This window comes from Balaenoptera acutorostrata, chromosome 1, assembly GCF_949987535.1.
Source record: "Balaenoptera acutorostrata chromosome 1, mBalAcu1.1, whole genome shotgun sequence".
NCBI classification, from domain to species: Eukaryota; Metazoa; Chordata; class Mammalia; order Artiodactyla; family Balaenopteridae; genus Balaenoptera; species Balaenoptera acutorostrata.
Genome location: NC_080064.1, coordinates 8,342,428 through 8,358,469, shown reverse-complemented (window position 1 = coordinate 8,358,469; position 16,042 = coordinate 8,342,428). Strand labels below are relative to the sequence as shown.

The window sequence follows — 16,042 nt, the reverse complement described above, 5'->3', positions numbered from 1 at the left end:
GGCTCCTTGCAGGGAAGGTGTTAACAAACAGCAGGTGATTAAACATGACAAGCGGTGACATTTCTGTGCAGGGTTCTCAGTCCCGGCAATGCCAAGAATGAAGCTATAAACCCTGACATTTTGTGTTATGCACTGAGAGGTTTTTAATAGACCTCTCTCCCTCTTACCCAGTCAACTTCTCTTCCCCTCCCTCGCCTCCCCTCACTGTACCTGCTGCTCCCACAGAAACCTCCTGCCTCCCCATTCAGCCTGGCCTCCTGGAGCCTTCCTGGGCCCTCTGGTTCTGGGTGTCTCTGCAGGTCTCTGGCCTCTCCCTCCACTCGTCCTCAGGGCCCTTTCCCGCGACTGCTGGGCTGGGCATTCACTGCCCTCCAAAGTCTCTCCGTTTTCTTTGATCTATCCTGTTGCCCCATGCCCCCCCCCATCCTTCACTCCCTCACCTCCTTTTTTTGGGTCCTGATCTCACAGCCTCACCCTTTGCTGCGGCTGTCCCAGTTGTCTGCAATGGCAGGTGGCTGTCCCCGTGCCCTCTGTGTGTTAACATTTTCAGACGGACTTGATAGCGGGGGAAGGGAGATCGTGGGGCTTGGGATGGGATTTTTCCCCCATCTTTTTTTCAATTTCCTTTTCTCCTTTTTTGGGACAGAGACAGGAGTAGCGGGAGAGAATTGCACTGTAATACAAACAGTTGCTGGATTTATTCAGCAAGGGCCTGGCCGGCAACAGTTGTTCCTCTCCCAGAGAAATGTGGGAACAACTGGGGCCTCTTTTGTTCTCCAGGCAGAGCCCTGCGAAGGGCATTTGGAGGTGAGCCTGAGGCTCAAGAGGGCCAGAGACCCAAGAGAAGGGGTTTCAGACTCAGTCCCACCCAGTCCTACCCTCGCAGATAGGAAAGGTCCTGGAGCTCCACAGGGCTTAGTACAGAAGTCAGGCCACACCCCCAATCCCAGCTCTACCCCTAATGAACTTGAGAAGCACTTAGTTTTCTGTATCCATTCAGTAAATATTTATTGGGTCAGGCGCTGTGCTAAAACAGTGGTCCCGTCCCGCAGATCTTGAAGTTTAGCGAAATAGAGGGGTCATTAACCAAGTTATTACAGAAGTGCTATCTAATGGAGCAGGGTGTGATGAGAGGGCAGAGGAAGGGGGCCCTGCACTTTGCAGGGCTTCCGGGAAGAAGTAAAATTTCAACCAGGACCCCTGAGGGATGCATAGGAGGAAGGGTAGCCGGTTCCAAATCGAAGGAGTGTTTCCTGAGTTGAAGGAGTGAATGGGGCGAGAGGCAGGTGCTCCTGCACCACAGGTGCTGGCTGGCAGGCCGGAGATGGGGGGGAACCTCACCACCCCACTGTGGCCGTGCCCCTTCGAGCTCTGGGCAGCTGACCTGGAACTTGCTATGCCAACCACCCTTCTACCTACTCGGCTGTCTGTGCCAGGCATGGTGCATCAGGGACAGAGCCAGAATTCAGCTCAGCTCCGCCCCAGGGGGAGGGAGAGTGACCAGGAAGTCTGTAAGTGCCCCCGAGGCCTGGGGCTGCTCCTGCCTTTCCTGGGCTCCCTAGCCTACTCTGCTGATGACTCACGCACGGAGGAGAGGGCAGGAGAGAGGATGCAGCCCTGCGTGGAGGGAAGAGTGGCTGGAGGAGCAGGAGCCCAGCGGAGCCGCCCCCCTTTCCTTCTGCACCTGCTGGCCTCCCAGGCATAGCCTGGGCCTGGACACCAGGAAGCCTTCCTGGAACTCACAGTTGGCCTCCCCTCTGTGCCCTCAGTGGTGTGGGGAATGCTTTGGAGCTGGTGTGTCTTCCCCATCAGAATCTGAGCTCCCTGATACCTGAAACCGTTCTCTCTGGATCCCTAGGGCCAGCAGGGACCGTGCCCATAAGGTACTTGGGATATATTTGAGAAACTCAACTGACCCAGGAAGAGGAGGACTTGGGTTAAATAACCCTTAGCGCAAGATCCGCGAGGAGCCTGCAGACTGACCGTGGGTCCCTGGTGTCCAGGAAGACTGGCTCCAGGTTCAGGTCCAGGTCCAGTTACCTCACCCAACCCCAGAATCCTTCAGCCATAGCAATGGGGCAGCCCTAAAGCCTGCCCCCTGGAAGCGCCTCCCTGAGAGCTTCCAGAAGTCAGACCCAGGACACCCCGCCTCCATGCGGGTCCCCTGAGAGGGAGGACCAGGTTGGCTTCCTGTCCCTGTAGAGGGTCTAGGGCAGGTTTCAGCCCTAAATCCCCTTCCTCACCCCATCCCAGTCCTGCCTTCCTGCCAGACTTGGCCCGAGTCCCACATGCTACCCCTTGTCATCCAATTCCCAGCATCCAGCCAAGATCCCGTGAAGGGCCCAGAGGCCCAGCCTTTCTTGGCCCTCAGCATCTCAGAGGGAGGGGGCGTGCCGAAAGGGGAGGCAAGGGGAGTCCCAGAGCCCGGACTTGGCCCTCTGCCCCTGTAGATCCGGAGCCAGGTTTTACTGTAATCCTTACATCCTGTTGCAGATCCTTAATCAGCTGGAGCCCAGGTTGGGCTGGACCCTGTGGTGACACTCAGGGCTGTAGCCTGGAAAACCTGAAGTGGAGCTTCCGGAGTTGAGGTTGGGGGCTGTGAGGAGGAGGAGGCGGAGGGGAGAGAAGGGAGCTGGTGCAGGCACAGGATGTGGACAGAGCCCAGACCTGCCACCCACCCCACCCAGGCCGGGGGTGGAGGAGCAGAGCAGCTGTTGCAGGCTGGGAACCGGGGATACGGGAGGATGAGCAGGGGCCCACGTGGGGCCCCCTGGAGAACACGGGAGTCTGTGGGGGCCGCCATGTTGCCTGTCAGCACCATCAAGACAGCTGGCCCTGGAGTCGCTCTGATAGTGAGCGACTTCAGCCAGGAAACAGCAGAGAGGTGACCCTGGATGATGTTGGTTCCAGGGGTCTTTACCTACTGGGCCTAAGTCCAAGGCTAGAAGTGGTCCTGCTCTGCTGGGAGCTCTGCCTCATGAGGAGGGATGAGGCAGAGAGCCCAGGAGAACTGTCTACCCTGGGTTGGGTGCAGCAGAGGCCCCTTAGCAGGGTAGCAGGATCCCAGGATCGCCCCTCCTTTTGCCAGGGGCAGCCCAACCCTGGCAGTCCAGCCCAGCTCTGCAGTCCCTGCACGAATCAGGGGAAGAGTTGGGGGCAGCGGGGGAGTGTACCCCTTCTAGACCTCACCTCTTTCAGCCCAAGGAGCAAGGACGGAGGAGAATGAGGGGAAATGCACAGGCCAGAGATAGCCATGGAGCGGAAGCCAGGAGTGGGCTGGCTGGCAGCGGGCGGACACATGGGCATCTGTCCTGCCAGGGGCCCAGGCTGGCTATGCAGACAGCCTCTTTTCTATATGGAAATGAAGAATTTAGGCTAATGGAGCTCAACCATCTCTAATTTTGCGATGGCAGGAGGATTTTGATTGAAAGTAATTAAGCAAGCTAGCTGTAAAATTAATTAAAGCAAAAGGGGGGGATTTTTTATTGGATTGGATAGCGATATAGCGTCTGTCAGGCGGGGGACGGATGGGGGTGACCTGAATCCTCTGCCCTCCCCCCTCCCACTCGGGACGTTTATGTCACTTTAATCTCCTTACAGCGGCTGCTGTGCATTTGTTTGAAATAATCAAGGAAATATGGTCAGAAATTGTCAGCTTTCAGATCTAATTTACCTGACGGCCCCTGCGCGAGCCGGCGTGGCCCAGGGAGTGAGCGTGCGTGAGCGGGTGGGAGAGCCCGCGTGGGCACAGAGGACACCGGGCTCTCCGGCCCCCTCCCCCGGCCCCAGGCCCCCTCTGAGGGTGAGGGAAGGTGCTTCCTGGCCTGTGGGAAGCCCCACCCTGGAATGGGCCCCGTCCGTCCCCCACCCACCTGCTGCCTCCCCCCTTGAGCCGTAGCCAGCTTTGGGTTTAGGGACTATAGGATCAGGGAGGTGACAGTAATTCCTTACTCCAGATGGCTGACAACTGCTAAACCCCTCCACCAGGGCCACAGTTTTAAAAATACTCCTAAATTAGGCCCCTCATGTCATCGTCATTGGCCTCAGCAAGGGGATTGTGGAGATGGGCTGTAGGGAGGGTGGGGTGGCAGTGTCATCCATAGTACCTCTCTGCCACATGCTGCCGTCCCCGCCTTCTTTCCTGGGGCTCCTGGAGGCTGTGCTTACCTGCCCGGGGCCTGCCTCTCCCATGCCCTTCCTCCAATCCCAGAATAGCACTTGCCCTGTCTTCCCTTCAGAGCACAGCTCACAAGTTCTGGGGGTCTCAGTCCCTGAAAGAGGAAGGCCCTCCCGCCAACACCGGAGCTCCCTCCATGTGCCCAGGCACTCCCTCCCACATGGTTAACCACCCACGTGTCCTACCCATTTCCGGGGGTAGGCCAGGTCATAGAGCCAGATGCCACTTGTGCTTCCCTGGGAGAGTTGAGGAGCCTGAATTCCAGGCCCTGCACCCTAGGGGTGCTGGTTCAGAACCATTTGGGGTCCTTGCCCAGGTGGGCAAATGTGGGGCTTGAAGCCTCTCCAGCAGGGAATCCGTGGGGTGTTTGGGGCTGATGGGCCCTGGAGCGGTCTCCAAGGTCACAGAAAATTCCCTTTTAAAACACAGACGTGGAGCAATTTGATCTGCTGGTCATGACAGGGCCTAGGTCAGGAAATGGGCCTCTGGATTTGTTTGGTCCTGACATGTGAGTGACCTGGGCTTTCGACAAGTCTCTCCACCTCTCGGGCCTCAAACCCCTTCCAGTTCTAAAGTTCTGTACAAATCTATAGCTGCCACCCTCAGGAGCTCCTTGTCCAGCCAGAGCTCCTTGCCGTGCCATGGGGGCAGGGGAGAAGTTGGGGGTTCTGGAAACAGCAGATTAGGATGAGCAGCCTGCTCCCAGTTTGCCCAGCTTAGAGCATACCAGTTAGAAGGCCTCTGTCCCCACCTGCCCTCCCTGGGGCCCCGCCTTCCGCCAGTCCTTCTCCCAACCCCCAGCACACCTTCCCTGCCCACCCCCCCAACCTTGGGCGCTGGGCGACTCCGTCAGCCTCCTCTGGCGAGGGGGTTGGAGCTCCTGTCGTTCTTCGCAACCTGGCTCCTGAGCAGAGCAGCTGGGTGCTTGGGAAGCATCGCCTGCCCCCTTCCTGAGCTCTCTCTGCCTGACCCTCTACCCTCCCCTCACCGAGGGTCCCTCATCTTGGGGCAGGGGGTGGAGCCCCAAAGAGCTCTGCCTGGAAAAGAGGGAAAGGAAAGCTGCTGGCTCTTCTCCACATCTTTGGAGCAAAGTTTGTGCCCAGATCCCAGGTCCTTGGGGCCTTGTGCTCTCCCGGCCGGCTGTGCCTGCAGGGGCCTTGCTGAGAGGCAGTGGCATGGGCGGGCACCATGGAGGCCCAGCCAAAGCGAGTTCCTGCCCTCTGTGCCCACCAGCTGCCCAGGAACCAGATCCTAGGAGACACGAGGTTAGAGAGAGCCTCTGGCCTCAGCCCAGCGTCTCACCTCCACGCGTGGCTTGCAGCTGCTCACGTCAGCCCCTGCAGCTGTGATGTGGAGGAAAGAGCAGGGGAACCTGTGCCAGGGATCTGGTGGGGCTGCTTGCCTGGGCCAGGGGCTGGCTTCTGGACTTGACACTGGGCCAGGCTGCCAACGGCAGGCACCAGGGTAGAGGGAGGCTACGGCAGAACTAGGATCCCCAGGCAGGCCTGGGCAGGTTGGCACTGAGAGAGATGGAGAAGGCCAAGAGGAAGGTGGAGGGCACCGTCATGTTCCTCGCGGTGTCCCCGTGTCGCACCCTTTGCTCTGCCCTACTTGGGAGAGCCTGAGTTGGGGATGCTATACTGAAAAAACACTTTTGGGAACTAATGTTCTGTGGTGAGGAGAGAACATTGATTTTACAGAGGCTCTCCTTGGAGAGGAAGGACAGGCGAGGGCAGCAAGGCTGGCCATGGCTTCTGGGTTGCAAGGTCAGGGGACGGCCCTGGGAGAGCACCCCACCAACGTAGCCTATGACATCTGGGGCCCAGGGAGTCTGGGAGAAGGAGAAGTGAGAGGGCAGCTTGGGGAGCTGGTAAGTCTAGGGCCAGCCCGGCGGTACCTTGGTGCCCTTCACCTGGCTGGCATGAGATAAAACACGTGCATTGTTTTGCCACTAAGCATTCCTGCTGTCCCTTCTTCTCCAGCCCCCAAGGCTTTGAGGGAAGAGTACTGAGCGCGCTGGCCTCGTCCAGGTGGAACCCCTCCTTTCTCCGAGGCCCCTCCCTGCCTCCCCCCCCCCCCCACTCCCCTGCACCCAGCCCAGGTGTCTGAGCCTCTGGGTAGAACTTGTGCAGGGAGAACAGGAGAGGCGAAGGATGAGTGGCCTGGCCTGCTAGTTGCAGGGCGTCCTGGCCTTAGGCCAGCCCCCTAGGCCCGGCTCCCTGTGGACCTTTGCAAAGGAGGACTCCACCAGTGGGGCCCACCTTGGCCTAGTGAGCCGGGTGCTTCCTCCCTTCAGGTGGGGCCCAGCATTAGTTGGGCCATCTGGTCTCCCCCTCCCAGAGGGTGGAGAGGCAGGCTTGTCCCCTGAGTCCTAACTCATGCTTAGTAGGGGCCAGTGGCTTCAGGAGAGTTCTCAGGGGTGTACACTGCACTGCCCTGGCCACGGGAGCAGGGAGAGGTACTTGCCCCACTGGGAGAGAAGCCCAGAGTGGCTGGGGTCCAGGCCCAGGAATCATTAACCGCAGGGTCTAGCGATGCTCATGGTGCCTGGGTACCCGGTGCCTCCCCCAGTCAGGTCCATGCCGGAGTTGGCTGGATGTGACCAGGCCACTGGGCTCCCAGAAAGTGCCTGGGGCCAAGCTAGGCTCTGGCATCGCAGAGCCTCCACAGCCTGGCTCGGCAGATTTCCTGCCAGTGTCAGACCTCCTCTCCTGCTCCCACCGTGCCCACCCTGCTACCCCAGATCCCGGTGGGCTTGGTAGCCCCGTACAGACTCCAGAAGGGCTTCCCGGACCTCATCCCCTCCTTCCCGTCTGCCCTCAGTTTCTCACCCTCTAGGCCTGGAGTCTCCCCAACCCAACGCTGGCCCGGTCCTCCGTGCCCCCTGGCTTCACAGTCGCATTTTGCTGCCAGCGCAGGGCACTGAAAAACTGCTGGCACTGCCAAAAACCCTGTGTGCGCTATGACTCCCCAAACATCCCTTTATTTTTATTGTTCTGTTAATTACTGTTTAAACTTTAATAAGTCACTTCGTCAGGAGGGGGGGACCTGCCGTGAGCTTTTCTGTGCAAACACGGCCCGGGAGTGACTCGGGTGTAATATAACCCTTTATGCGATGTGGGAATGTTTAGATTGTAACAGAAACTTGTTATTTTAATGACAATTGGGGGGGGGGGTGGGCTGCGCACCGAAGAGGAGGAGGGTGGGCGCAGCCCTGTTTCGCTTGCGTCCCACGCGGGCTGGGGGTGGCCTGGCCTTACCAGGGTGCTCCCGTGCTGCAGCCGCTGAGCGTCTAGGACACCGTGGGGCCCTTCCTGGGCTGCCCACGTTCAGGCTCGCCCAGAGGGTGGGATGCGTCCTGAGAGAGGCTCAGGGGCTCCAGGGTGGGAGGGCCCAAGGAGAAAGTAGGGCTTTGTGGCAGGTGGGGAAGCAGGAGGACGCTGAGGGTTCCCAGGTCCCTGGGCAAAGGCAGGGCCGTGCAGGGCTGGACTCTGCCCTGACCGCACCAGCACTTCCTGCTCCCGAGGGTGGGGACCCTGTCCACGGTCACCATCCAGTACGGTGGCAGGCCCCATGCTGCACGGCTCTGTGCCAGACATGTCACTCCATGTCCTCCTTTCAACAACCCTGCATCTCAGGTGAGGACACTGCTGTCCGGGGCAGAGATGTAACTTGCTTAAAGTGGGAGGTTTTTAAGAGGGCGGCCAAGTTCCTAATGTCAGTTTGTCTTATTTGGAAGCTGCCAAAGTCCAGCTGCCCAGGCGTGGTCTCAGCGGGCTGGACGCTGTCCCGTAGTGGCAGGGAAGGGCCCACCCTGGGAACCAGGATCATCCCCCTCAGCCCTGGGACAGGGCTCACCCCTCAGGCCCCTCCACCTACTCCCCCACCCCTCTCAGGAGGAGGGTCTACGAGGTGAAGGGGACATGGACATAAGGATTGTCCCCAAGTCTGGGCACGGGCCGTTACCCTCTTCCTCACAAGGGCTTGGCTCCATCTCAGGGCGTTAGGGGCTCGAGTCCAGGGTTAGGGTGATGGTGGCCAGGCCACCCCCGCTCGCTCCGGTGCCCCCAGTCCTTTACACCCAGAGGTACTCCTGCCCCAGACCCACTTCCAAAGCAGGTGACCCCTAGAGAGGGAGCCTGTCCCCAGCACCTGTGGGTCTCCTGCACGGACCCCAGGCCATCTGGGCCCAGTTTCCTACTTCATCTTCATTTGGTCCCTCTGTCTGACCATCCATCCACAGAGCTGAGCTTCTGCTCCGCGACAGCGCTGGGTGGCAGAAATGACGAGTCCTGCGCTTGCCCTCAAGGGCCCACGCCCGGCTGGGGTTAGCGAAGGGGTGTCGGGGGAGAGCACGACCCAGGGGGCCTGGCCCCTGCCCAAGGCTGGGTGCTCCCAGGGCTCCGTCTGGTCCCTCCTCTCCCTCTTTGGCTGCATCCCACGAGGGCCCCTCCGCGCTTCCTTCCGGGCAGGGCCAGAGGTTCAGGGTCCCGCTCCCTCACACTGGAGACGGCAGCAGCCCCCCAGATGGCAGCGGCAGCGTGGGCCACGAATCGCTGAGGTTTTCCTTTTCCGAGCAGCGCGTTTCCCTAAATTGTCTTTGACTGCGTGCATGGGTAATGAAAGTTTATGCCCTTGTTAGAAGGACAGGCGGCCAGTTCCAGTTAGAACTGGGGCTCTCTGCCGGCCAGCCTCCCCTCCAGCCCCCTCCCCCGAAGGAGAGAGAGCTCGAGCACAAGTGTGCGTGCGCGCACACCCCCCTCCCTGGTGGATAAGAAGGCTGTTAGGGGACGGGAGAGGGGACGGGGAAAAAAGAAAAAAATTTTCCGTATTTGTGTAAGTTGCTTTAAAAGCATTTTATCATGTCATAAAAAAGGGAAAGTACTCTCAGAAATTGATCCTCTCCGCCAGCCCATTGGACAGAAGGACGTTGGGATGTTAATGGCCATCCTGCTCCAGGGTGGCTTATTAAAAAATTTATACATAAATGCTTAAAATTGCATAAATTATTTAAAAAAACCCAACAAAGTGAGCAATCTGAATTCCCTCTTTTCCTCCCCTTCGCTCGGTCCCCCTTCTGTGTCCCCCCTTTTCCAGCCCCTCGTTGTGGACCTCCTGGTCCCGAGCCCCATCCGCTCCCCAGGGCGTCCCCCCTTTCCTCCGCTTCCCACTACACCCCCAACACCGTACGCCCTGCCCTCCTCCGGGGTTTCCCTGCCTCACCCACAAATTAGTGAAACAGCCAGCCCACCACCGAACACTCACATGCACACGCACTAATAAAAACACCACTAATAATGCCCCAAATCGCAGAATTAAATATTAAGGCCAGAGGAGGCGGACGTGGAGCGGAGCTGCCGCCACCGTAGCCGAGCTTGGAGCTGATGAGTGTCTCTCGCAGGCGTGGAATGTCACCCACACATCCTGGAGACTGGAGTGGGGAGTTTTATGATGGTTTTTCATTGATTTGTTTCCCCAGCGCAGCTGCCGACCTCTATTGAGGGACAAACATAATCAGCACTGACGCAAATTAGATGGTTATTCGTTTTGAAAATTGACAGAAAAACAATAAAAAAGATGAAATGCTCCCAAATCAATAGATATAATGAAATTCAAATAATCCGAGAGATGAGGTCTCCATGGCAACTGATAATGTGGAAAAGAAAACAATTTAATAAAGGACAGACACACTTTGAAAACAGATTGGGCCCAGGGAGGGGGGCGGGCTGGCGGGCGGAGGGCTGGAGCGCGGGCTGGCGAGTGAAGGATCACTGTCCGTCCCAAGGACACCCGCCATAATTAAGCGAGGCTTTCGGCCCCAGAAAGTGCAGATTCAGGTTTTAATACACAAAATTATTTCAGGAGCAGTGAATCGGAAAGTCGTTTGTAATGACCTTCCTGAGAGGCCCGGGCGCAGGGCATGTTGGAGGCTGGGCGGCTGGGCCGGCTGAGTTATGGCATATTTGTGTTTTTATAGTGCGGAGGGGAGGGGGTGGGGGGGGAGGGGGGGGAGAAGGTTAAACAGTATTTACAGCTCAGTTGTTTTCAGAGAGGAAAGAGAAATAGAGTTCATGGGGAGATGCAGCGGGCAGGCGGGCGGGTGAGCCGGGGAGGCCTCTGGGCGAGGTGGGAGAGGAGGTGGGCCTGGGCGGGTCTTCCACCCTCAGGCTGCCTGGCCTGGCCTTGGGGACCCCCAGGGGATGCCAGGAGAGGCCTCTCCACCCCGGTTCCTAGTGGGGCCTTCTAGGACCGGGGCCTCTCCGGGGACGGGGTGGGAGCCTGTGTCCAAGCTCTGTGTGCATCCAGCCACACCTACTCGAAGAGAAGGTGAGGCATTCCTGAGGCCGCTGCAGAAAGGCCGCCTTGCCTGGGCACCCTCCAGGGCTCTGCACAGCAGCCGGTTGCTCCTCTGGTTGGTGCTGCCCTTCTGGAGTCCTGTGCTGTGTGTCTGGGGTGTGCCCAGCCTTGGGCACGGTGGGCGAGGACCTGTCAGTGGCCTGCAGCTGACAGCCTCCCTGCCCCATCCCTGGGCTCCACCTCCCTGCCCCTGGCGCACAAAAGGGGAAAGCTTGGTCCCTTGGGGTTTGGCAGAGGCAGGGGCCACAGAAGGGGAGGGGACCCAGCAGAGCCCCCTTGCCGCCCTCCAGAGCTGCTTGCCTGGGCCGGGCAGCTCAGGCACGGAGAGCCCGGCCCCGGGGGGTTCACCCCTCCCTCAGGCTGTGTCCCCTTCAGGCTGCAGGAGCCGCATTTATGCGTTGTTGTCATGACACACACAGCACGGCCGGTTTCCGGGCCGCTCTTCGTGTGCACGTGTGAATATAATATGATTGTACAAATACAGAGACGCCCAAGCGTGTGTGCGCTGTGTGTGTGTGTGTTTTAAATCTCCCCTGGGTGGTAACTCTTCTTTTCTCCCTTTCCTGTTTGGCTGTGACCTGGGGGAGATTGATAGCCAGCCTGTGCGGTGGATGCTAACAGTTCCTGATTTATAGAGTTACTTACGCTAAGTGAGGCCACTTAGACACGTCTGGATAGTAAACCTTTTAACTGGACTAAAAAATCATAATAAATAAATAAACAAAGTGGGGCGAGGAGGGCCCAGCGGCTGGGCCCCCCACTTCCCGACTTGGAGCTGTTGGGGACCAGGGGACCAAGCTGAGAGCCCTGAGGGGCAGTGGCCACTCCTCCCACCTGCAAAAACGAGGCATGGGATTGGGCCCAAGAGGGAAGGACACCCCTCTCCTCGGGGACAGGTCCTGTCTGGGGACATGGGGCGGGAGCTGTTAAGATGGAGATGGGCTGTGTGGTGGGGGAGGGGGAGGGGGCAGGGGGGCCCCTGAGGGAGCTCGTGGGGAGCAGGGCCGGAGCAGATGTCTCTAGGAACCCTTCCTTGCTTCCCAGACTCGCCGCTCCTGTGGTACCGAGACTTTTCACCGCAGTGATCACGTTTGTAATGACTTGAACGTCTGCCCCCTCGTCTAAAGTGAACAGTTCGTCATGGCAGGAACCGGGACAGTCCGCTTGCTCATTTCATATCCTCAGAATTCAGCCCAGAGCCTGAACATAGGCTCAGCACCCCAGCACTGGGGCTTGTGGCCTGTCAGGTTCAAGTTCTTAGGGGCTGCAGGGAAGCTCCAGCATTGCTGCCACCCTCGCTGGGAGGCTCTGGGAGGTATGTGTGGGGTCTCAGATGGTGAGACATCGGAGCCCAGTGAGAGTCCGGCTCTGGCACACTCTCTGGGTGACCGTGACAGTTGACAACCTCTGTGAGCTCTGCTTTCTCACCCAGAAACAGGGATAGGACAGCGGCCGTATGGGGATGCTGGGGGACCACTGAGGCGGGGATGCTGGGGGGCCACTGAGGCGGGGATGCGGGGGGACCACTGAGGCGGGGATGCGGGGGGACCACTGAGACGGGGATGCGGGGGGACCACTGAGGCGGAGATGCTGGGGGGCCACTGAGGCGGGGATGCGGGGGGACCACTGAGGCAGGGATGCGGGGGGACCACTGAGGCGGGGATGCTGGGGGGCCACTGAGGCGGGGATGCGGGGGGACCACTGAGGCGGGGATGCGGGGGGACCACTGAGGCGGGGATGCGGGGGGACCACTGAGGCGGGGATGCTGGGGGACCACTGAGGCGGGGATGCGGGGGGACCACTGAGATGGGGATGCGGGGGGGCCACTGAGGCGGGGATGCTGGGGGGCCACTGAGGCGGGGATGCGGGGGGACCACTGAGGCGGGGATGCGGGGGGACCACTGAGGCGGGGATGCTGGGGGGCCACTGAGGCGGGGATGCGGGGGGACCACTGAGGCGGGGATGCGGGGGGACCACTGAGGCGGGGATGCGGGGGGACCACTGAGGCGGGGATGCTGGGGGACCACTGAGGCGGGGATGCTGGGGGACCACTGAGGCGGGGATGCGGGGGGACCACTGAGGCGGGGATGCTGGGGGGCCACTGAGGCGGGGATGCGGGGGGACCACTGAGGCGGGGATGCGGGGGGACCACTGAGGCGGGGATGCGGGGGGACCACTGAGGCGGGGATGCTGGGGGACCACTGAGGCGGGGATGCGGGGGGCCACTGAGGCGGGGATGCGGGGGGACCACTGAGGCAGCGATGCTCTGAGTTGCCCAGCACTGTCCCCAGCACAGGGGTGGTGCTCAGAGGGTGCCAGCTGCCATATTGCTCTAGGCAGTGTGGGCCAGGGCGGCCACCAGAGTGGCCCAGCGGTGCCCATGGCCCCCGAGCCGCCTGGCAGCAGGCAGGAGGGCCCAGACCACCCCAACCCGAGGGGACGGGTGCCTGGCCCCTGCCTCGCCACTTCTTGATATACAGCGGGCATTAGGCCGCCCAAAGGGGACACTGCATCCTTAGGAAGAAATATGTCCTCATTTTTCTTAAACACCGTTTCCACTGAGTGAAATGTTTAGAAGGGACGCGCAGGGAGAACTTTATTTCCTACCAGGGAGTTCAGAGCCGCCAGGCAGAGCCCATAAAGCACCCGGAGCTTGGTAGCTGACAGTCCGCCCGGCCCCAAAACACATTACTCACCGGTGGGGAGGGGCCGCCAGGCCTGCCCAGCCCCTGGGGACTAACCCCCACCCCCAAGGCAGGACAAGTGACTCTGAGGTACCCAGCCGTGGGCAGTGGGCACTGGAGCTTCTGGTCCCCTTGAGCCCAGGCTGCCCAGGGCAGGGGAGGACCTGGCCCTGACCAGGCGAGGAAGTGGCCGTTCCAGCCACCCCCGTAGTCCCCAGGGATCAGGGATGAGGGGCCCAGGTGCAGCTACAGGAGCCCCCCTCTCTCCCTCAGAACTGGCAGGAGCCCTGGCCTTCCCCAGCCTTTGGAGGGAGTGATGAGATTCCTGCCGTAGCGGGCCCTTCTCCCGAGGCCCTCCCTTCATTCGATTTCTGAAGCTGGCTGATTTGCATATTTATAAATATCAGTAAATTATTTATTGTAGCAATCTGCTGCACCATTTTACCCATCACGGTTAACACTTTAGGGGGCTCCGTGTTATGGGAACCGGGAGTGAGGGTGAGGAGGAGGTGGGCAGGGAGGCCTGGGACTTCCTGGAGCCTGCCTGGAGCCTTCGTGGGGACATGGTGGCGGCCCTGCACCTTGCTGAGCCCCGGCCTTCATGAGCTCGGGCTCTGGAGTGTCTTCACGGCTCCAGGATCAGTCTCCTCCTCTGTCAAATGGGACGACGACAGTACCTGCCTCACGGGATCATGGTGAGAGATTGTGAGCTAGCGTCCAGCAGGTGCAGGGACAGTCCAGTTCTCGCCCCTCCCTTTCTCCACCCTGAGCAGGGCCCACTCAGCTTGGAGACAGAGCTGCCTGCCTGCTGGGGGCTTGTTGCGTTTGGAGCCCTGGGAGGGGAGGCTCAGACTGTGGGAGCCGGCGAGGGGCCATTTGTTGCTGAGTAGGCAGCGTGCCCGCGGCCCAGCCCTCCAGCCTCTCCTGTCACTTCTGCCTCTGCTGGGCCAGGTGTGGTTTCCTGGTCTAGGGATCTCGTGCCCAGATGTGGCATCACACTTGCCTGTTTGTCCCCTCCCAGGGCTCAGCTGCCTTTCCCCAGGTCCTTGACTGTCAGGCCCTGTGCTTGGCACAGACAAGCACCGTCTCTCATCTTACAGTCCTGCAGCCCTTTTCACGGGGAGAAAGCTCGACCAGGGCCCAGGGCTAGTGAGGGGCCGGAGCCAGGCTGTGAACTCACGACTGTCTGACCCCAAAAGCCAGGCCATACCATGGTGCTGTGCCACCTCCCAGGGTTCGCCCTGGCCCATCCGGCATCACTGGGGCCCGAGGCAGGAGGCTGGGGGAGCCCTGGGCTGGCTGCCTGCGTGCAGATACTGACCCGCTCCTCTCCCCAGGCCTGGCTGGGCTCCCTGCAGCCGCCCCGCCCCTCGCCTCCTCTCTGGAGCCCGGCCCTGGGTGAGCGGTACGGCAGTCCCCGCGCCTTCCCACCCTCCGGCCCAAGCCTGCCTCCTGGGCAGTATTGTTCCCAGAGGAAGTGTCCAGTGTAAATAGAGCAGCGGGCAGGCTGGTGGCGGGAAGGAGATGAAAGGGGCAGTGACAGGGCCGGGGACGGATGGCTTCCTCCCATTGAGGCCTGGCCACGGCGTTTATATTTTAGGGAAGAAAGTCAAGGGAATGTTTACATGGATGGGAGCCTGGGGTCGGACCACGAGGGGGGTAGTCTGCAGGTCCCAGGGCCCTGATGGAGGGGGAGGGGAGAAGGCCCCACAGGGTGGGCCGGAAGGCGGGCGGGCAGGCACCTTGGACCTCAGCTCTTACACACACACCCCAGCTCGCAGCCCCAGACTCAACACGCATTTGCACTTTTGAGTAAGGCCTGCTTTTGCCTCCTGCCCTGCACCCCAGGCCCACACCCCTTCTCCACCGCCACCCCTGGGACCAGCAGTAGAGTCAGAGGGAGGGCAACATCTGGAAGGCAGGTGGGCTGGGGCAGAGCAGCAGCTGGAGGGCAGGTGTAGGGGGCATGGGCGGAGCAAAGGGGCCTGCGGGCGGGGGGTGGGCCCTGGGTGCACAGCTGCATCGCAGCTGGCGGGGGCCCGTGAGGGACTGAGGCAGGCACACAGCCGAGATCAGGAGCGGGTGGGCGGGGCTGGGTGGGCCCAAGTGCCAGGAGGCTCCAGGATGGGTGGGGGCCCAGGGAGGGGGTGTCACCAGCAGCAAGTGCAGCCCTGGGAGCTTCTGCTTCCCTCTTCCTTGGGATAAATATTTATAGATTCATTTGCCGTCTGCCATACACACTTGGCTGCTTACCTCCCGGTAAAAATAGAGCAGGCTCCGCACTCCCACCCTTCCCTTCTCCACCAGGGCCGGGGACAAAGGGAGCCAGGTGAGGCCAGCTCCCCATAGGCCTGCTGGAGGAAACTTGGTGTCACGGAGCCTGGCGGCTGGCCCTGAGGCCAGGTGGGATGGCATGATGAGGGGCCCCGTCGCTGAGCTTTGAGAAGGAACCCATGATGATGCTTGGAGTTTTGGGTGTGGGCAGCACAGACTTGGAGATGCGGACAAACGTGGGCAGAGTGGGCATCCCGCTAGGGGTGAGGCTAGGGGTGAGGCAGAGCCAGGGCTGCAGGACTGGGAGAACTGGGCTGGGCTGGGCTGGGCTGGGATCCCTGGGCAGCTGGCTTCGAGGCAAGGGTCTGGGGCCGCTGGGCATTGTCTGTATCGGGGGGCAACCATCTGTGTGTACAAGCCAAGTCTGCTTGTAGATGAGGTCCTGGCACAGGTGTGGCCGTCCCTGTCTGAGTAAGCCTCTCAGTGCGTTCCAGGCGTGTGGGTTTTTAGGGTCTCGATCCATTATAGTGAAGCCTCTTCTGACCATGGA

The 16,042-nt window shown here is 60.5% G+C and overlaps 1 protein-coding gene across 3 annotated transcripts in view; it reads left to right on the top strand.

The window, feature by feature from the left end:
• The window catches only part of CASZ1 (castor zinc finger 1), a 148,346-nt gene that overhangs the window by 105,575 nt on the left and 26,729 nt on the right, over positions 1-16,042 (top strand). The gene's annotated exons all lie outside the window — the stretch shown is intronic.